Genomic DNA, 23,721 nt, shown 5'->3' on the forward strand with positions numbered 1-23,721 from the left:
GCCGCCTTGTTCTTCTGCCCGTGAGGAGCATGGGAGAAGGACGATGATGATGCTCACCCCTCTCGCCCGCGTGGGCCACTGCACGCCCCGGCCTGGCCCAGCTCCCCGCTCGGTCCCCAAGGCCCAGCTCCTCTTCGCCAGATCCGCTGGCCCACTGCTCTACTTCCCCTTCGGCCCGTTGGCCCAATGTGAGAAGCCACCTTTTTTCCCCCGCCCTGTGCGCTGCATACTATCTTGCGGCCAGCAATTTCGGCCCACTTGTGTTTTTTTACAGATCTGTGAATTTTGCTTTATTCCAGAGACGACAGTTTTACAGAAAAGCCCTCATACTTCATTCATTTAATAACTCACAAACCGTGCATCATATGTAAAAACTCCAAATATGAAAAATGCTTAGAATTTTGTGTAGTTTAATATTTTGCCACTTTCTTGCATGTTTGAAATGTTTAAAATTCTGTTTGATTAAATTTGCTCCTATGCCATGTTAAAATGCTTTAATTTATAACTTAATAACCGTAACTCGGTTTTAAATAATCTTTATATATAAATGGGGTAGAAAATGCCTAGTTTAACATGGTGGCCTTTTTTTGCATGTTTAACAACCCTAAAATTTGGTTTAGGGCAGAACAGTACCACACCTAAAATATGCATATGGGGATTTACCGGAATTGTTGTTCGTTGTTTATGGCCTCATTTAAACTTGCCTAGTTAGGTAGTTTTCACTTGCTTCACCCCTTGCCATGTTAATCAACATTTAATATTGTTGGGTACATAAACGAGATCGACCTAAATAAGTCATGTGGTGTTCCGTCAATATGCAACTTGTTGCATATTGAGCTCCACTAAATTTGTAGGATTGCTTGTGCACTTTGCCATGCCATGCTTCATTAAACAGGACATGCATCATACTCGATTGTGCGTCATGCCATGTTCATGTGTTGGTTGTTTACTATGTTGTTTGCTTCTTTCCGGTGTTGCTTCTTCAGGTTAGATCCGGTAATGTCACGTTTGTGAGGACCCGTTCGTCTATGTCTGTTTGTCTTCTTCATGGACTCGTTCTTCTTCCTTGTGGGATTTCAGGCAAGATGACCATACCCTCGAAATCACTTCTATCTTTGCTTGCTAGTTGCTCACTCTTTTGCTATGCCTATGCCGCGATACCTACCACTTGCTTATCATGCCTCCCATATTGTTGAGCCAAGCCTCTAACCCACCTTGTCCTAGCAAACCGTTGTTTGGCTATGTTACCGCTTTGCTCAGCCCCTCTTATAGCGTTGTTAGTTGCAAGTGAAGATTGGAGTTTGTTCCTTGATGGAACATGGTTATTTTGTTGGGATATCACAATATCTCTTATTTAATTAATGCATCTATATACTTGGTAAAGGGTGGAAGGCTCGGCCTTATGCCTGGTCTTTTGTTCCACTCTTGCCGCCCTAGTTTCCGTCATATCGGTGTTATGTTCCCGGTTTTTGCGTTCCTACACGGTTGGGTTATAATGGGAACCCCTTGATAGTTCGCTTTGAATAAAACTCCTCCAGCAAGAACCAACCTTGGTTTTACTATTTGCCTCACCACCACCTACTTTTCCCTTGGGAGTCGCGCTCTCGAGGGTCATCTTATTTTAACACCCCCCCCGGGCCAGTGCTCCTCTGAGTGTTGGTCTGAACTGAGCTGCCTGCGGGGCCACCTCGGGGAAACTTGAGGGTTGGTTTTACTCGTAGCTAGTCTCATCTGAGTGTGCCCTGAGAACGAGATATGTGCAGCTCTTATCGGGATTTGTCGGCACATTCGGGCGGCTTTGCTGGACTTGTTTTACCATTGTCGAGGATGTCTTGTAACCGAAATGCCGAGTCTGATCGGATTGTCTTGGTAGAAGGAATATCCTTCGTTGGCCGTGAGAGCTTGCGATGGGCTAAGTTGGGACACCCCTGCAGGGATTGAACTTTCGGAAGTCATGCCCGTGGTTATGGGCAGATGGGAATTTGTTAATGCCGGTTGTAGAAAACCTGAGGTTTATCTTAATTAAAATACATCAACCGCGTGTGTAGCCGTGATGGTCTCTTCTCGGCGGGGTCCGGGAAGTGAACACGGTGTTGGAGTTTGCTTGACGTAGGTTGTTCTAGGATCACTTCTTAATCATAGTTGCTCAAACGTGCTTTGCCTTCTCTTCTCGCTCTCATTTGCGTATGTTAGCCACCATATATGCTAGTCGCTTGCTGCAGCTCCACCTCAAACCTTTTACCCTACCTATAAGCTTAAATAGTCTTGATCACGAAGGTGTGAGATTGCTAAATCCCTGTGACTCACAAATACTTCCAAAACCAGTTTGCGGGTGCCGATGATACTGTGCAGGTGACGCAACCGAGCTCAAGGAGGATCTCGATGAAGATCGTGTTTGTTATGTTGTTCCATTTCTAGTTGATCAGTAGTGGAGCCCAGTTGGGACGATTGGGGATCTGTGTAGCATCAGGGGTAGTCTTCTTTTATTTTGGTTCCGTAGTCGGACCTTGATTGTATCTGGATGTTGTAATGCTTTATTCATGTATTGTGTGAAGTGGCGATTGTAAGCCAACTATGTATCTCTTTCCCTTATGTATTACATGGGTTGTGTGAAGATTACCTCTCTTGCGACATTGCTTACAATGTGGTTATGCCTCTAAGTCGTGCTTCGACACGTGGGAGATATAGCCGCATCGTGGGCGTTACAAGTTGGTAATCAGAGCCTTCCCCGACTTAGGAGCCCCCTGCTTGATCGAATCGCTGGCGTTGTTGAGTCTAGAAAAATGTTTTGAGTCATTTAGGATTATATATATGGGAGAGTAGGATTCTTTTTACTCCTCAGTCCCTTCGTCGCTCTGGTGAGGCATCCTGGCGTAGAGTTTTGAATCTTCTCTTCTCAAATTTCACTAAAAAAATTTAGGATCACGCGGGTATCTTGGAATCATTCCGATGGTTTTGTGATGAGAACATTGTTCTTGGTGCCTCCTGACATTTAGGGGTTGTGGCAGTGTCCCGGGGAGTTGAGCTCCGAGGTGTTGTCATCACAATTTTATCGTTGTAGTTCTGGAATACCTGAGTTTCACCGACATTGAAAATCTCTTTTATGCAGCTGTTGGTGAGATAACCTCGATGCCACCCAGTACTGGGGCGGGAGTTCGGGAGTATTGCCATAACTTGTATAACGGATGCTTTTCGAAGGTTGAGGTAAATGATTTCCGAAGGTTTCTTGGTTATGTGTTGAAGGATGGATACGGCTGGATATTTGAGTAGTTTTGGTTGAGATATTATGCTTCCCCTGTATCCCCAACACCTGATTGCATAACCAGAAAGTTTCGAGAGTTTATAAGTGGGAATTCAAGTAGCTCTTAGGATATCTTTCCGACAGATGTATGATATGAAATTGGGGTTCGACGTCTAGTGGTCCGCCTATCCACGGTTGGTTTTACAGTGGTCTCGTTGTGTCTTAAAGAGTCCTTGGCTATGCTGACTCGGGGACGCTTCGTATGTCATGTGCACTGCCTTGTACATGATGGTGTTGTACGATCGAGCCCGTGTAGGCCCCACCACGAAAACTTCGGACGAAATCTCTATCATATGTTTGTTCCGGCTTATTTTGCAAGCCAATCCTTTGTTTTGTTTTGAGTTGTGGTATTCGAGTTGTTTCGAAGTCAAGTGTTGATCACATACCTTTCCTAAGCGGTGTTCTCATACTCCGATATGAATACTAATCCTTCTCGATCATCGAGTTTGTCATGTCAATCCTTTTCACCGGTGTATTTCTCTTCAAGTGGATCCGAACATTTCAACATCCGCAAGATCAAGTATCAGTTCTTCTCAACGGTGTTTGTTTCATCCGTCTCCAAGTTGCCTTTGTTTTTCCCGCCCACCCACCCTTTTTCTTCAAGGACTAAGATTTCTTTATCAAGTATCGATCTTATGATTATGAATTATCTCCATTATTTTCCGTCAATGTTCTTACCCGGTGATTCTCATGAATATTCTAACGGAGCATCTAGTTCGTCATTCCTCATTCCTTTTCTTCTCCGGTGGATTCAATTCAAGTTTTCTGTGTTGATCATATTCTTTTCCTTGCTTCAAATGCCTTCTCATACCGGTGCACCTCATAATAATTCACTTCTCGCTATTAATTTGTTCCGGAGTGCTCAAGATATCTTAAAATGCTCGTCTTGTCATTCTAGATCCGTTCAACCTATTTCGAGGTTGTTATCTCATTCAAGCCATTTAAATCAACCGGTGCAATCTCTCTTCAAAATCGTTCAACGGTATCTTTTCAGTGGGCCCTAACCCACAGGTCTTTTCCTAGGATCTTACCTGACTCTTCTAATTTTCCCGGAGCTTCTCAAATTCTTTTCCAAGTTTGACGTAAGAATGAGTTATCATCAGTCAAATGCTTTCTCCAAGATCTTTCATAATCCTTTTCATCGTTGGCTCAACCTTTCCATTCTTCATTCCGGAGTATCACAACAATTCATGGTGGTGTTTTCTCGTAGTCACGCTCAACATTTGAAGACCGAAGAAGTGTTTACTCTAAATCTTGGTCCATTCTCTTGAAGAGTCGTGGTTCTAGCTTGCTGCCATCCTCTCATAATTGTTTTCGGTTTGTGAGAATTCTTTTCAACCATACGGAGCAATTCAAGAGCCTTTTCAGTTTGTTTCTCCGGAGGCCATCATCTCAGAATTATTCATTCTCAGCTTTCAGCTCTTTTTCTCTAAATCTTACCAGTGCATCGTTCAAATATCCTCTAATCAGCTCGTGCTCTCTTCGTTCTCATGTATCTGAATCCCCTCAAGTATCTTCATTTGTTCTCTTATTCTTACCGGTGATTCATCCCTTTTACTTCATTCATTTTCTATTCTTACGGTGGTTCATTCAAGATTCCTTTTTCTCTTGGTATCATATCAATTCATTTGTTATTTCCAATCATACCGGTGGTTCGTTGAAGTCCTTCTCAAGTTTGTGCTATATCTCTTTTAATCTTTTCTACGAGAATGATTAGTATGCCAAATCTGTTGCTTGTCATCAATTTAATTGATGAAGGATAAGCATAATGTAATGCTTATTCTTGTTTCATTGTGTAAATTCAATTCCTTATCCCGGAAGTTCATCAAAATTCTTATTTTCTTTTGTTCATTTTTTTCTTTTCCCGGAGTTTCAAGATCTCTCATTTATCTTGTCGCAAAGTTCCATTTAATCATTCCAAGGCTTCACCTTATATTCTCAACTTCTCTTTCGTTTGTCATCCTTTTGATTATAGGAGTTATTCATGGAGGTTATACATGATGGTTCACCAAGGATTTAATCCCTTCTCGAAGTGTTCATCGGGATTCTTTTCAAAGGAGCTCAAGCATTCTTCATCTTGCATTCCGTAGTGCAATTCTTTCTACCGTATCATTTGAGGTGGTATTATGTCATTCTTGATAATTTGTGTCCATGTTTCATGATTCACATGTTGTTAAGAATGAGGTATTTTAAGCCCATCAATCTCTTCATTGGAGTTATCTTGGGTTATATTTCACCTAAAGCTTTCCCTAAGGGTCGTTGCTATTTATGGTGCTTATAAATGGCCCAAGTTCTTCATTTATCCTCCCGGTGAAATAAGTTTCTTGTCTCCTTGTTCATATCAATTCAATCTTGTTTCCATTTATGGCAGGTTTTCACCTCAAGTTCTTGAGATGTTTTCCATAAGCCCTCAACAAGCCTGTTCTTTTCGTTGTTGATTTCCCAACAACTCCATTAAATCCTTTTTTTAAGGATGCTCTCTCAAATTCATTTGAGGTAGAACATGTTGTTTTCTTCTCCGTTCTTTTCATTGCATTCTTCCATTTGTTCCGGAGGCATTGCGATGCTGCTCTCTTCGAACCATCATCTTGTTTTGTCAAGATCATGTCCAATTCCTTCCATTTACAGTCAAAGTGCTGCCCAAATTTCATCATTCTTATTCCTTCTCTATCTTGTTTTAACCAGAGTGTTGTCGTAATTGATCCTTATCGTTCCTTCTGCATCTCGTTTCTACCGGAGTGCTTGCATGTACTTCTTGTCCTTTGTAACACTTTTCTTATGCCTTTCAACCTACAAGGTTCTAGTAATGTTCCTTGTTCCTCTTTTCTAATGGAGTGTTTTCAACTTTGTTCATCTCCGCTGTATTCTTTTCTCGAAGTAGTTCAACCTCTCAAGGTTCTTTGGTTTCACTCGTTTGTCAAAGAAGCAACTTAGTTTTTCCCCTTCCTTTTCCTCTTCCTTTTCCCTCCGGTGCCATCCTAGATCTCAGGACGAGATCCTTTCGTAGTGGTGGAGTGTTGTGACGCCCCGAGACCGTTGTGCCAGGTGTCTTCCAGTTATTCACCGTCGTTGCCATGTCTTTCGCTTGCGTGTTGCATCTTGCCATGTCATCATCCGCATTGCATCATCATATTTTCAAAACTTGCATCCGTCCGGGTCTTCTGGTTCTCTCCGTTGTCCGTTCTGAGCCCAGACACACTTGCACGCGCCCGCGGCATGTCCGTAATAGTATTTTATAAGTGGTTGGAAAATGTTCTTGGATTGGGTTGAAAGTTCGCGTGTGGTCTTATTATAGTGTAGATAGACCGCCTGTCAAGATTCATCGCATTCGGAGTTCGTTTGATAGCCCAACCGGTAAACTATAGCGGCATTATAGCTGGACAAATGTCGGACGTTTTCGGTCTCCGGAAACAGTTGCGGGGCTGCACTCCTCTCCTCTCATCTCAGCCCAACCTCTTTTCACAACCCACCTGCAGCCCACCTAAACCCCCCTTCATTCCGGACCGTCAGATCCCGATCAGAGGCTCCGAAATGCTCCTAAAACCCCCCTAAACACAAACCCTAGCCATCCCTGCCTATATATGGACAACCCCTTCCAAATTTGGCAGCCTAGCCCTTCCCCTACCTCCATGCCGCCTCCCTCCTCAAATTCTGTGCCACCAGCCGCCTTCCCCCTCCAAATCCGGTGCCAGCCACCTCACTAGCGCCACTTGGCAGCGTCCCAGTGGCTGGCGCCGCCACCCAGCCGCCGGATCGGCCTACCGCAGGCCGCCACCTGGCTCCCCGTCGCTCCAGCCACGCCTCCCATCCCGCGGGCCCACTCGGCCCATCTGCGGCCCGCTCGGCCCGGATCCCACGGCCGCAGCCCGCGGCTCGTCCCCGAGCTCGTCCGCTCGATCCCGAGCTCGTCGTCGTGCACCTCCCGTCTGTCCCCGTCGCCCGAGGCCACCGGAATGCCGTCGTTCCTCGCACCAGCCGTCGACCACGGGTGCTCCGCCGCCAGGCCAGTGCCCCACCACCCTCTCCCTCCTCACCATCCCGCCTCTCTCCCTCACCCTGCTCTTATCTCTTTCCCGCAGGAAACCTCCGCCGCCGCCATGGATTCTCGCCTCCATGCCCCGGAGTCGGCTCCTCCGGCCAGATCCGGCCTCTGCCGGCCCCGCCCTTGCCGGATCCGCCCTGCGACCCGTTCCCGGCCTCTCCAGCTTCGCCGAACCCCACCGTCGTCGGAGTTTTGTCACGCCGCCGCCTTGTTCTTCTGCCCGTGAGGAGCACGGGAGAAGGACGATGCCGACGCTCGCCCCTCTCGCCCGCATGGGCCACTGCACGCCCCGGCCTGGCCCAGCTCCCCACTCGGTCCCCAAGGCCCATCTCCTCTTCGCCATATCCGCCGGCCCACCGCTCTGCTTCCCCTTCGGCCCGTTGGCCCAATGTGAGAAGCCACCTTTTTCCCCCGCCTTGTGCGCTGCATACTATCCTGCACCCAGCAATTTCGGCCCACTTGTGTTTTTTTACAGATCTGTGAATTTTTCTTTATTCCAGAGATGGCAGTTTTACAGAAAAGCCCTCATACTTCATTCATTCAATAACTCACAAACCGTGCATCATATGTAAAAACTCCAAATATGAAAAATGCTTAAAATTTTGTGTAGTTTAATATTTTGCCACTTTCATGCATGTTTGAAATGTTTAAAATTCGGTTTGATTAAATTTGCTCCTATGCCATGTACAAATGCTTTAATTCATAACTTAATAACCGTAGCTCGGTTTTAAATAATCTTTATATATAAATGGGGTAGAAAATGCCTAGTTTAACATGGTGGCCTTATTTTGCATGTTTAACAACCCTAAAATTTGGTTTAGGGCAGAACAGTACCACACCTAAAATATGCATATCAGGATTTACCGGAATTGTTGTTCGTTGTTTCCGGCCTCATTTAAACTTGCCTAGTTAGGTAGTTTTCATTTGCTTCACCCCTTGCCATGTTAATCAACATTTAATATTGTTGGGTACATAAACGAGATCGAACTAAATAAGTCATGTGGTGTTCCGTCAATATGAAACTTGTTGCATATTGAGCTCCACTTAATTTGTAGGATTGCCTATGCACTTTGCCATGCCATGCTTCATTAAACCGGACATGCACCATACTCGATTGTGCATCATGCCATGTTCATGTGTTGGTTGTTTACTATGTTGTTTGCTTCTTTCCGGTGTTGCTTCTTCAGGTTAGATCCGGTAATGTCACGTTTGTGAGGACCCATTCGTCTATGTCCGTTTGTCTTCTTCATGGACTCGTTCTTCTTCCTTGCGGGATTTCAGGCAAGATGACCATACCCTCGAAATCACTTCTATCTTTGCTTGCTAGTTGCTCACTCTTTTGCTATGCCTATGCCGCGATACCTACCACTTGCTTATCATGCCTCCCATATTGTTGAGCCAAGCATCTAACCCACCTTGTCCTAGCAAAGCGTTGTTTGGCTATGTTACCGCTTTGCTCAGCCCCTCTTATAGCGTTGTTAGTTGCAGGTGAAGATTGGAGTTTGTTCCTTGATGGAACATGGTTATTTTGTTGGGATATCACAATATCTCTTATTTAATTAATGCATCTATATACTTGGTAAAGGGTGGAAGGCTCGGCCTTATGCCTAGTCTTTTGTTCCACTCTTGCCGCCCTAGTTTCCGTCATATCGGTGTTATGTTCCCGGTTTTTGCGTTCCTTACACGGTTGGGTTATAATGGGAACCCCTTGACAGTTTGCTTTGAATAAAACTCCTCCAGTAAGGACCAACCTTGGTTTTACTATTTGCCTCACCACCACCTACTTTTCCCTTGGGAGTCGCGCTCCCGAGGGTCATCTTATTTTAACCCCCCCGGGCCAGTGCTCCTTTGAGTGTTGATCCAAACTGAGCTGCCTGCGAGGAAACTTGAGGGTTGGTTTTACTCGTAGCTAGTCTCATCTAAGTGTGCCCTGAGAACGAGATATGTGCAGCTCCTATCGGGATTTGTCGGCACATTCGGGCGGCTTTGCTGGACTTGTTTTACCATTGTTGAGGATGTCTTGTAACCGGGATGCCGAGTCTGATCGGATTGTCTTGGGAGAAGGAATATCCTTCGTTGGCCGTGAGAGCTTGTGATGGGCTAAGTTGGGACACCCCTGCAGGGATTGAACTTTCGAAAGCCGTGCCCGCGGTTATGGGCAGATAGGAATTTGTTAATGTCCGGTTGTAGAAAATCTGAGGTTTATCTTAATTAAAATACATCAACCGCGTGTGTAGCCGTGATGGTCTCTTCTCGGCGGGGTCCGGGAAGTGAACACGGTGTTGGAGTTTGCTTGACGTAGGTTGTTCTAGGATCACTTCTTGATCATAGTTGCTCAAACGTGCTTTGCCTTCTCTTCTCGCTCTCATTTGCGTATGTTAGCCACCATATATGCTAGTCGCTTGCTGCAGCTCCACCTCAAACCTTTTACCCTACCTATAAGCTTAAATAGTCTTGATCGCGAGGGTGTGAGATTGCTGAGTCCCTGTGACTCACAGATACTTCCAAAACCAGTTTGCAGGTGCCGATGATACCATGCAGGTGACGTAACCGAGCTCAAGGAGGAGCTTGATGAAGATCGTGCCCGTTATGTTGTTCTGTTTCCAGTTGATCAGTAGTGGAGCCCAGTTGGGACGATCGGGGATCTGTGTAGCATCAGGGGTGGTCTTCTTTTATTTTGGTTCTGTAGTCGGACCTTGATTGTATCTGGATGTTGTAATGCTTTATTCATGTATTGTGTGAAGTGGCGATTGTAAGCCAACTATGTATCTCTTTCCCTTATGTATTACATAGGTTGTGTGAAGATTACCTCTCTTGCGACATTGCTTACAATGCGGTTATGCCTCTAAGTCGTGCTTCAACACGTGGGAGATATAGCCGCATCGTGGGTGTTACAGTATGATCATGTATATAGGCATCACGTCCGAGACAAGTAGACCGACTCCTGCCTGCATCTACTACTATTACTCCGCACATCGACCGCTATCCAGCATGCATCTAGAGTATTAAGTTCAAGAAGATTACATCGAATAGATCTCCACAAGAGAGGGGGAGAACTTTGTATTGACATCCAAAAAGAGAGAAGAAGCTATCTAGCTAATAACTATGGACCCGAAGGTCTGAGGTAAACTACTCACACTTCATCGGAGAGGCTATGGTGTTGATGTAGAAGCCCTCCGTGATCGATGCCCCCTCCGGCGGAGCTCCGAAACAGGCCCCAAGATGGGATCTTGTGGATACAGAAAGTTACGGTGGTGGAATTAGGGTTTTGGCTCTGTATCTGATCGTTTGGGGGTACGTAGGTATATATAGGAGGAAGAAGTACGTCGGTGGAGCAACAGGGGGCCCACGAGGGTGGATGGCGCGCCTGGGGGGGTAGGCGCGCCCCCCTACCTCGTGGCCTCCCTGTTGGTTGCTTGACGTAGGGTCCAAGTCTCCTAGATCTTGTTCGTTCCAAAAATCACGTTCCCGAAGGTTTCATTCTGTTTGGACTCCGTCTGATATTCCTTTTCTTCAAAACCCTAAAATAGGCAAAAAAACAGCAATTCTGGGTTGGGCCTCCGGTTAATAGGTTAGTCCCAAAACTAATATAAAAGTGGATAATAAAGCCCAATAATGTCCAAAACATAAGATAATATAGCATGGAGCAATCAAAAATTATAGATACGTTGGAGACGTATCAAGCATCCCCAAGCTTAATTCCTGCTCGTCTTCGAGTAGGTAAATGATAAAAACAGAATTTTTGATGTGGAATGCTACTTGGCATATTTTCAATGTAATTCTTCTTAATTGTGGTATGAATATTCAGACCCGAAAGATTCAAGACAAAAGTTTAATATTGACATAGAAATAATAATACTTCAAGCATACTAACTAAGCAATTATGTCTCTTCAAAATAACATGGCCAAAGAAAGTTATCCCTACAAAATCATATGGTCTGGCTATGCTCTATCTTCACCACACAAAGTATTTAAATCATGCACAACCCCGATGACAAGCCAAGCAATTGTTTCATACTTTTGACATTCTCAAACTTTTTCAATCTTCACGCAATACATGAGCGTGAGCCATGGACATAGCACTCTAGGTGGAATAGAATGGTGGTTGTGGAGGAGACGAAAAAGGAGAAGATAGTCTCACATCAACTAGGCGTATCAATGGGCTATGGAGATGCCCATCAATAGATATCAATGTGAGTGAGTAGGGATTGACATGCAACGGATGCACTAGAGCTATAAGTATATGAAAGCTCAAGAAGAAACTAAGTGGGTGTGCATCCAACTTGCTTTCTCATGAAGACCTAGGCTAATTTGAGGAAGCCCATCATTGGAATATGCAAGCCAAGTTCTATAATGAAAAATTACCACTAGTATATGAAAGTGGTAACATAGGAGAGTCTCTATTATGAAGATCATGGTGCTACTTTGAAGCACAAGTGTGGTAAAAGGATAGTAGCTTTGTCCCTTCTCTCTTTTTCTCTCATTTTTTTTATTTGGGCCTTTTCTTTTTTCTTTTATGGCCTCTTTTTTTTATCGTCCGGAGTCTCATCCCGACTTGTGGGGGAATCATAGTCTCCATCATCCTTTCCTCACTGGGACAATGCTCTAATAATGATGATCATCACACTTTTATTTTCTTACAACTCAACAATTACAACTCGATACTTAGAACAAAATATGACTCTATGTGAATGCCTCCGGCGGTGTACCGGGATATGCAATGACTCATGAGTGACATGTATGAAAGAAGTATGAATGGTGGCTTTGCCACAAATACAATGTCAACTACATGATCATGCAAAGCAATATGACAATGATGGAGCGTGTCATAGTAAACAGAACGGTGGAAAGTTGCATGGCAATATATCTCGGAATGGCTATGGAAATGCCATGATAGGTAGGTATGGCGGCTGTTTTGAGGAAGGTATATGGTGGGTGTATGATACCGGCGAAAGGTGCGCGGTATTAGAGAGGCTAGCAATAGTGGAAGGGTGAGAGTGTGTATGATCCATGGACTCAACATTAGTCATAAAGAACTCATATACTTATTGCAAAAATCTACAAGTTATCAAAGCAAAGTATTACGCGCATGCTCCTAGGGGGATAGATTGGTAGGAAAAGACCATCGCTCGTCCCCGACCGCCACTCATAAGGAAGACAATCAATAAATAAATCATGCTCCGACTTCATCACATAACGGTTCACCATACGTGCATGCTACAGGAATCACAAACTTTAACACGAGTATTTCTCAAATTCACAACTACTCAACTAGCATGACTCTAATATCAGCATCTCCATATCTCAAAACAATTATCAAGTATCAAACTTCTCATAGTATTCAACACACTCATAAGAGAATTTTATTATTAATTTTGTATACCTAGCATATTAGGATTATTTAAGAAAATTACCATGCTATTTAAGACTCTCAAAATAATCTAAGTGAAGCATGAGAGATCAATAGTTTCTATAAAACAAATCCACCACCATGCTCTAAAAGATATAAGTGAAGTACTAGAGCAAAACTCTATAACTCAAAAGATATAAGTGAAGCACATAGAGTATTCTAATTATTTCTGAATCATGTGTGTCTCTCTCAAAAGGTGTGTACAGCAAAGATGATTGTGGTAAAATAAAAAGCAAAGACTCAAATCATACAAGACGCTCCAAGCAAAACACATATCATGTGGTGAATAAAAATATAGCTCCAAGTAAAGTTACCGATAGAAGTAGACGAAAGAGGGGATGCCTTCCAGGGCATCCCCAAGCTTTGGATTTTAGGTGTCCTTAGATTATCTTGGGGGTGCCATGGGCATCCCCAATCTTAGGCTCTTGCCACTCCTTGTTCCATAATCCATCAAATCTTTACCCAAAACTTGAAAACTTCACAACACAAAACTCAAAGTAGAAAATCTCATGAGCTCCGTTAGTGAAAGAAAACAAAAGACCACTTCAAGGTACTGTAATGAACTCATTATTTATTTATATTGGTGTTAAACATACTGTACTCCAACTTCTCTATGGTTTATAAACTATTTTACTAGCCATAGATTCGTCAAAATAAGCAAACAACACACGAAAAACAGAATCTGTCAAAAACAGAACAGTCTGTAGTAATCTGTAGCTAGCGCAAGATCTGGAATCCCAAAAATTCTAAAATAAATTTCTGGACGTGAGGAATTTATCTATTAATCATCTTCAAAAGGAATTAACTAAATATCACTTTCCAAATAAAAATGGCAGCAGTTCTCGTGAGCGCTAAAGTTTCTGTTTTCTACAGCAAAATTAACAAGACTTTCCCCAAGTCTTCCCAACGGTTCTACTTGGCACAAACACCAATTAAACACAAAAACACAACCAAAACAGAGGCTAGATAAATTATTTATTACTAAACAGGAGCAAAAAGTTAGGAATAAAAATAAAATTGGGTTGCCTCCCAACAAGCGCTATCGTTTAACGCCCCTAGCTAGGCATAAAAAGCAAGGATAGATCTAGGTATTGCCATCTTTGGTAGGCAATCCATAGGTGGCTCTCATAATAGATTCATAAGGTAATTTAATTTTATTTCTAGGGAAGTGTTCCATACCTTTCCTTAATGGAAATTGGAATCTAATATTTCCTTCCTTCATATCAATAATTGCACCAATCGTTCTAAGGAAAGGTCTACCAAGAATAATAGGACATGAAGGATTGCAATCTATATCAAGAATGATAAAATCTACGGGCACATAATTCCTATTTGCAATAATAAGAACATCATTAATTCTTCCCATAGGTTTCTTAATAGTGGAATCTGCAAGGTGCGAGTTTAAAGAGCAATCATCAAAATCACGGAAACCTAACAAATCACACAAAGTCTTTGGAATCGTGGAAACACTAGCACCCAAATCACACAAAGCATAGCATTCATGATCTTTAATTTTAATTTTAATAGTTGGTTCCCACTCATCATAAAGTTTTCTAGGGATAGAAACTTCCAACTAAAGTTTTTCTTCATAATATTGCATCAAAGTATCAACGATATGTTTGGTAAAAGCATTATTTTGACTATAAGCATGAGCAGAATTTAACACGGATTGCAACAAGGAAATACAATCTATCAAAGAGAAATTATCATAATTAAATTCCTTGAAATCCAATATAGTGGGTTCATTAACATCTAGAGTTTTGATCTCTTCAATCTCACTTTTATCAAATTTAGCATCAAGATCTAAAAACTCCGAATTTTTGGAACGCCTTCTAGGTAAAGGTGGATCATATTAAGTCCCATCATTATCAAGATTCATATTGCAAAACAAAGATTTAATAGGGGACACATCAATAACTTTTAGATCTTCATCTTTATTTTCATGGAAACTAGAAGAACACGCTCTTATAAAGGAATCTTTCTTAGCATGCATCCTAGCGGTTCTTTCTTTGCACTCATCAATGGAAATTCTCATGGATTTGAGAGACTCATTGATATCATGCTTAGGTGGAATAGATCTAAGTTTCAAAGAATCAACATCAAGAGAAATTCTATCAACGTTCCTAGCCAACTAATCAATCTTAAGCATTTTTTCTTCAATCAAAGCATTGAAATTCTTTTGCGAAGTAATAAATTCTTTAATATTGGATTCAAAATCAGAGGGCATCTTATTATAATTTCCATAAGAATTTTTGTAGGAATTACCATAATTATTAGAGGAATTACTAGGATAAGGCCTAGGGTTAAAGTTTCCTCTATACGCGTTGTTACCAAACTTATTCCTACCAACAAAATTCACATCCATAGATTTGTTATTATTCTCAATCAAGGTAGACAAAGGCATATCATTAGGATCAGAAGAAACACTCTTATTAGCAAATAATTTCATAAGTTCATCCATCTTTCCACTCAAAACATTAATTTCTTCTATCGCATGCACTTTCTTATTAGTAGATCTTTCAGTGTGCCATTGAGAATAATTAACCATAATATTATCTAGGAGTTTAGGAGCTTCTCCTAAAGTGATTTCCATAAAAGTGCCTCCCGCGGCCGAATCTAAAAGATTTCTAGAAGCAAAATTCAATCTAGCATAAAAAATTTGTATAATCATCCACAAATTCAAACCATGTGTTGGGCAATTACGTATCATTAATTTCATCCTCTCCCAAGCTTGTGCAACATGTTCATGATCAAGTTGCTTAAAATTCATAATATCGTTTCTAAGAGAGATGATCTTAGCAGGAGGAAAATACTTAGAGATAAAAGCATCTTTGCACTTATTCCAAGAATCAATACTATTTTTAGGCAAAGACGAAAACCAAGATTTAGCACGATCTCTAAGTGAAAAAGGAAATAGCTTCAATTTAACAATATCATTGTCAACATCTTTATTCTTTTGCATATCACACAAATCAACGAAGCTATTTAGATGGGTAGCGGCATCTTCACTAGGAAGGCCGGAAAACGGATCTTTCATGACAAGATTCAGCAAGGCAGCATTAATTTCACAAGTTTCAGCATCGGTAAAAGGAGCAATCGGAGTGCTAATAAAATAATTGTTGTTGGTATTGGTAAAGTCACACAATTTAGTCTTATCTTGAGCCACCGTGACAAGCAAGCAATCCAACACACAAGCAAACGAGGAACGGGCAAAAAAAGCAAATAGAGAAAGAGAGGGAGGATAGAGAGAGAGGGCGAATAAAACGGTAAGGGTGAAGTGGAGGAAAGGAAAATGAGAAGCAAATGGCAAATAAGGTAATGCGGGACATAAGGGTTTGTGATGGGTACTTGGTATGTTGACTTTTGCATAGACCTCCCCGGCAATGGCGCCAGAAATCCTTCTTGCTACCTCTTGAGCACTTGCGTTGGTTTTCCCTTGAAGAGGAAAGGGTGGTGCAGCAAAGTAACATAAGTATTTCCCTCAGCTTTTGAGAACCAAGGTATCAATCCAGTAGGAGGCTATGCGCCAGTCCCTCGCACCTACACAAAACAAATAAATCCTCACAACCAACGCGATAAGGGGTTGTCGATCCCTACACGGTCACTTATGAGAGTGAGATCTGATAGATATGATAAGATAATATTTTTGGTATTTTTATGATAAAGATGCAAAGTAAAATAAAAGCAATGAAAATAACTAAGTATTGGAAGATTAATATGATGAAGATAGACCCTGGGGCCATAGGATTCACTAGTGGCTTCTCTCAAGAGCATAAGTATTTTACGGTGGGTGAACAAATTACTGTTGGGCAATTGACAGAATTGAGCATAGTTATGAGAATATCTAGGTATGATCATGTATATAGGCATCACGTCCGAGACAAGTAGACCGACTCCTGCCTACATCTACTACTATTACTCCACACATCGACCGCTATCCAATATGCATCTAGAGTATTAAGTTCAAGAGAACAGAGTAACGCTTTAAGCAAGATGACATGATGTAGAGGGATAAACTCATGCAATATGATGAAAACCCCATCTTCTTATCCTCGATGGCAACAATACAATACGTGACTTGCTTCCCCTACTGTCACTGGGAAAGGACACCGCAAGATTGAACCCAAAGCTAAGCACTTCTCCCATTGCAAGAAAGATCAATCTCGTAGGCCAAACCAAACTGATAATTCGAAGAGACTTGCAAAGATAACCAATCATACATAAAAGAATTCAGAGAAGATTCAAATATTGTTCATAGATAAACTTGATCATAAGCCCACAATGCATCGGTCTCAACAAACACACCGCAAAATAAGATTACATCGAATAGATCTCCACAAGAGAGGGGGAGAACTTTGTATTGAGATCCAAAAAGAGAGAAGAAGCCACCTAGCTAATAACTATGGACCCGAAGGTCTGAGGTAAACTACTCACACTTCATCAGAGAGGCTATGGTGTTGATGTAGAAGCCCTCCTTGATCGATGCCCCCTCCGGAGGAGCTCCGAAACAGGCCCCAAGATGGGATCTCGTGGATACAGAAAGTTACGGCGGTGGAATTAGGGTTTTGGCTCCGTATCTGATCGTTTTGGGGTACGTAGGTATATATAGGAGGAAGAAGTACGTCGGTGGAGCAACAAGGGGCCCACGGGGGTGGAGGGCGTGCCTGGGAGGGGTAGGCGCGCCCCCTACCTTGTGGCCTCCCTGTTGGTTGCTTGACGTAGGGTCCAAGTCTCCTAGATCTTGTTCGTTCCAAAAATCACGTTCCCTAAGGTTTCATTCCGTTTGGACTCCATTTGATATTCCTTTTCTTCGAAACCCTAAAATAGGCAAAAAAACCAGCAATTCTGGGCTGGGCCTCTGGTTAATAGGTTAGTCCCAAAAATAATATAAAAGTGGATAATAAAGACCTATAATGTCCAAAATAGAAGATAATATAGCATGGAGCAATCAAAAATTATAGATACGTTGGAGACGTATCAAATAGCTATCACTACATGCATATTTGGCTGGTGGAGGCTCTATGGTTAACATGTTCTTTGCGAAAAGTCAATTTTTCCCTACTGCAAAGGAATACATTTTATTTAACTACAAAGTTGGTTGAAAACATTGAGAATGGTAAACCCCATCTCAATCCCAATTAAAAGGTAATTAATAACCCAACAAAATTAATTTAGAGTGATAAGATCAACATGACAATCCAAGAACCAGATACTCAAGATGTCCGTAACCGGGGACACGGCTAATCATGATTAGTTTGTACACTCTGTAGAGGTTTGTGCATGTTTCCCCACAAGACTCGATCTCCTTCGTTGGATTTCTCGCACTACATAATGTTTGAGAAACGGATGGCCGAGACACGGTCTTTCCGAAGAGGTCCCCTTAACCGATAGATAGGCTTGTACACCTACAATCCCCTACATCTGCTAGCCCATCATGGAAAGGTTTCCCACAACTTACTCAACTATGCTAGAGCCCATAATGGCATGTGGCTGCACACGGAAGTTTCTAGCATGAATAATATTATGATCCCTTTGAGCCTGGGTGGCAGTCCATAGGAGAATCACACGGTACCCCGGGATTTCCAAAAATACAGGCAATCACTGGATTCCCCAGGTGCCTCAATCCACCCAGATGTGTATTAAAGTTGCCACCTTAAGTTAACCATTAATTAACAACTCACATCTGTCATGGATACACTCAAACGCAATCCACGTCTACGAGCATAGCATGGCAATATAAGCATAGCACAGAAGTAACTCCCAAGGTTTGAATGCAGGACAATAGGTTCCTACCTCATCAACTACTTCCCAAAACCCACATGTTATCAATTCCTAACCATGCAATGTTTGAGGGTTGAAACTAATGCATAAAAACTGGGTATTAAAGGGATATGATCAAAGTGTGAACTTGCCTGTACTGTTGATGAAGATGATTCGCACTCAAAACTCTTGATAGTTCTACTCGTCACACTCCGGTCAATCTATCGTAAGCAAGCAATAGTAACCACACATAAGCAATCACTCAAAAGATCGGGAAGAGTGAAGAAGACGATTTGGAAAACATCAAAACCAAACAAATAACTCTTGCAACATAAAACAATTTCAAACAATATCAAAATTAGGTAGATTTGGCCTTATCACAAAGTTTAGGTCAAGAGCTTTGATTTGCAAAAAGAATCAACTCTGAAAGGATCGATATGGTTGACTAGAGGGGGGTGAATAGGCAACTAACAATTTTTAGCTTTTCTTTAACAATTTAAACTTTGCATCAAGTGGGTTGTCTAGATATGCAACTAGGTGAGCAACCTATATGATGCAACAAGGATAGGAACACAAGCAAGCAAGAGATATGATACAAATAAGCTTACACAAGTAAAGGCACGAGATAACCAAGAGTGGAGATGGTGGAGACGAGGATGTGTTGCCGAAGTTCCTTCCCTTTGAAAGGAAGTACGTCTCCGTTGGAGCGGTGTGGAGGCACAATGCTCCCCAAGAAGCCACTAGGGCCACCGTATTCTCCTCACGCCCTCACACAATGCGAGATGCCGTGATTCCACTACTGGTGCCCTTGGAGGCGGCGACCGAACCTTTACAAACAAGGTTGGTGCAATCTCCACAACTCAATTGGAGGCTCCCAACGACACCACGAAGCTTCACCGCAATGGACTATGGCTTCGCGGTGACCTCAACCGTCTAGGATGCTCAAACACCCAAGAGTAACAAGATCCGCAAGGGATTAGTGGGGGGAATCAAATTTCTCTTGGTGGAAGTGTGGATCGAGGCCTTCTCAACCACTCCCGAGCAAATCAACAAGTTTGATTGGCTAGGGAGTGAGATCGGGCGGAAATGGAGCTTAGAGCAACAATGGAGCTTGGGGTTGGAAGAGGTAAGTCAACGGGGAAGAAGGGGCCCCTTATATAGTGTAGGACAAAGATCCAACCGTTACCCACCTACCAGCCCGCGGCCAGCGGTACTACCGCTCTAGGCCAGCGGTACTACCGCAGGGCCGCGCGGTACTACCGCTTGCTTCCAAGCGGTACTACCGCACGGTCATGCGGTACTACCGTACAGGCCCGCGGTACTGCCGCAACCCCAGCAACAGCAAGGTCAGATCTGGCGCGCAGGAGCTGAGGGCGGTACTTCTGCGAGGGCGGTACTACCGCAAGGCAGAAATCCCCTAGCCAGGGGGGAGGAACCATCCGTGCCTGCTTCCGCAAAGAAACGGAAGAAGCAAAAACCCAACACAGTAGTACTGCCGAGGGGCGGTACTACTGCCTGACAACATAGCACGGTACTACCGCGGAGCGAAAGCGGTACTACCGCGGTAGGTGCGGATGTAAAAAATTACATCCGCCCCTACTACCGCGAAGGAGCAGTACTAGCCTGGTGGGCAGCGGTAGTGCAGCTCTAGGGGAGCGGTACTACCGTGGGCACCTGCGGTACTACCGCGCCACCGCACGGTACTACTGCTGGTGCCTACGGTACTACCGCTCTCCTGGGAGCAGTACTACCGCGACCCAACTCAGCAGCCAGAACCAGGGAGGCGAGAAAGCGGAGGAAGCTCCAAGGGAAAAGGAGGGGACAAGAAAGAGACGTGTACGTGATTATTCCACCCAAACCTTTCCGATGCGGACCCCCTCTTAATAGTACGGCTTTCCTACGACTCAAATCCACCAAAAAGAAACGTAGAAACAGCGCCGTCTTCAACAATCTTCGAGGGGCACCCAACCGTCTTGTGCCTAGCGATGAAATGTCTGGGATACTCAAGGCACACGATTAGTCTGCAAACGCGTTGTCATCAATCACCAAAACTCCTTAGGGATAAATATGCCCTTACAATCTCCCCCTTTTTGGTGGATTGATGACAATATGGGATTTGCACAAGGGAAATAATATTAAGCAACCGCAAACCCCTCCTCTCTAGAATATAGACGGGCTCCTCCTAGATGTGTGCCACCTAGATGAGTGCTTTGGACTGCACGACACATATACTAGGATCAAAGCTCCCCCTATATTATAGAGACAAGGCATATCTAGTAATAGGAAGGCTATCACTAGACAAGATAGCACAAACATAAGTTAACTAAGATAGATAGAGTGCATATGTCTTACACCATATGTAGGGTAGGTCTCGAAGGCACAAACCAAACAAAAGCAAACGAGGCAAACGAGGTTCAAACGACAAAGCAAACAAACACACCAAGCATGACACAACGCAAATCCCTACACTCTCTCCCCCTTTGGCATCGAGACGCCAAAAAGGCAGAGAGGACACCTACACACACGGGGTGGCTCAGGCAGAGAAGTCGTCCCACTGCTCCTCGTGCTCCTCGTCAGACTCAGCAACGGGGACGGGCTCCTCGATGTCTTCCTCTGAACTGGTCCACTTGTATCCCTGCTTCGACATCCAGGCAGCCTCAGGCGTGATGACGTCCTCAGAACCGCCAGACACATCCTCTCCAAAGAGCCGCATAACCTTCTTGTCACGGTGGCGACTCTCCTTGTTTGCCACGTGAGCCCTGTACTGTCCCTTTGCCTGCATGCAGAAGAGAGTCTTCATCTTGTCCTTTAACTTCTTGGCCCACGATGGCTCAAAGGAAGGAGCGGTAGACCTAGCAGCATGATCCTCAGCAACATGCTCTGCACCAGCCTCCTCCTCACCAACAGCCCTCCTAGCAGAAGAAGCCTCAGCACGAGTGGTAGTGTTGGCCCAGTTGGGCTTTACGCGGAGGCTGATGGACTCATGCCGAATCCAGTCTGGAGCAAGGAACTCATCACCAGGGTACATCTTCTCCCAAGTGGTGGAGAGCAGCAGAAACATGTACGATCCATAGATAGGTACCTTGTGAGTGAACACCGCAAACCGAAGCTCACACCACATGATGTGTGAGACATCAAGTGGCTGAGTCTGACATGAAAGTGCCTCTGCACACAGGAGCAACATGTCCACTAGATAGGCATGAACCTTGTCCTTGTCGCCAATGCGTGGGAACAGAGTGTTGCGGAAGATGCGATGCATGATATCCAGAAAGGAGTTCAGCACCCAAGTTGACTTGCCATTGGGGAGCACCTTCTCAACAAGGAATGGCTGAAGCAGGTTCTTGCTGGTAGACTCAGAGTTGGCGTGGGGGCGAAAACCAACGGGGGTATGAAGCCCGTCATCAGGAATGTGAAGCAGATCCATGAACTCCTTCCATGTAGCAGACAGCTGACGGTCGTTGGTCATCCAGGTCATCCTCCGCTCATCCCCGGGATGAAAGTAAACTGAGGCAAAGAACAGACAGATAAGCTCAGGGTCATAGTCAAGGTGAAAGGATATCACCGGATCAATAGCAAACTGCTCCACCAAGTCCGGAGCCTCTCCAAAATAGTCACGAAACTTGTCCTTCCGCATGTGATTCATGTCTATCCACTTGACATCCACGAAGGTATTCTGCTTGTTCTTAATCACATCCAGATAGATAAGAGCCTGTTGCTTGGTCCAGAACAACTCGGTGCCTCTGAGGATAGCCCGAGAATTCACATAGGGATTGATCTTCCGGCTTTCGACATACTCAGTGACTGAAATCTCGTCCATGCCCTTAGCAGGTTCCTTGTGCTTGCTGGCAGTGGTCTTGACATTGCGCTTGGGGGCATTGGAGCCCAGTGGGGCTTCATCTTGGGGGTTGCGCAGACGCTTGGAGCCAGTTTCACGACTGGGATTGGAACGGCGAGAGCCACCACCTGAGACACAAAACGCAAAACACCCACGACAAACAAGAGGGATCAATGCAAAGACCACAACAAAGCAAAAGAAACATGTAGAGAGCACACAAGATAGTTGCCTAGAGAGAGATTTGACCCCTACGGTAGTACTGCCAAGTGCTACGGAACTAAGATCGTAGTACCACTCTTAGTCGCGGTAGTACTGTGTAAGGTCATGGTAGTACCAGGTCTAGGAGCGGTAGTACGAGCTTAGTGCCTCAGCTAGCGCGGTAGTACCGCACCTGATGAGCGGTAGTACCGCACGAGCTAGCGCGGTAGTACCGCACCTGATGGGCGGTAGTACCGCACGAGCGGTAGTACCGCACATGAGACACAGTAATACCGCATCGCGTCAGATCCGAACAAGTTCAAATCTGAGAAAAGCCCGCGAAACTGCGGCGGTACTACGGTTGGACAAATCTACCACAAGACAACATATCAAGTATGATTCCTACGCAACACGACTCTCCTACATCCTACTCTTGCATAGATTTGGCCTAAAATCTCAAGAACAACAAGCATCTCCCCAAAAACCTAGAAGCGAGAGAACAACCAAGAAAAAGAGGGATTTGGGGAAAAACCTTGGCCCATGGCAAGAGGAAGTGGTGGGGAGCGATCCCACCGGTCAGAATCCGAGGAGAGTGGCCGGAGAGGGAGATCCGGCGAGGACCTTCGGCGCCGTTCTTGAGCAAGAGAGAGAGAGACGTGGGGAGAGAGACGAGTGAATGGGTATGGGGAGTTGGAACTCCCCTGCCTGAGTCATAACCCCCACGCTCACTCGACGGCGCGGTAGTACCGTGCCTCATCGCGGTAGTACCACTCTACGGAAGTACCGCGCTCTGGCGCGGTAGTACCGTGCCTCTCAAAGCGGTAGTACCACGGCAAGCCACGGTAGTACCGTGGGCTCAAGAAGATGCACATTTCAAGCACACGAAAAACGAGGTCTTTGCACGAACACTCCGAGGCAACACGACACCACAAGACCACGCTACACACAAAGGCAGAAAGGCAAACGACAAAATGAAACACCCACGAGACACCACCTCTCCAAAGAGAGGGCGGTGGCCGTAGCCACCTATGTTTGAGTCAATTGGTATGGCACCGCGAGGAATTATCCTTGGGTCCATGACCAAAACTCGTCTTTGAAGCACAAGTACCATCAAACATGGCTAATGTGAAAGACTTGATCAATTTATGCATAATGGGGGGAGGGAGAGTTCATTT

The sequence above is a fragment of the Triticum dicoccoides genome, chromosome 4A (assembly GCF_002162155.2).
Source record: "Triticum dicoccoides isolate Atlit2015 ecotype Zavitan chromosome 4A, WEW_v2.0, whole genome shotgun sequence".
In the NCBI taxonomy this organism is placed as follows: Eukaryota; Viridiplantae; Streptophyta; class Magnoliopsida; order Poales; family Poaceae; genus Triticum; species Triticum dicoccoides.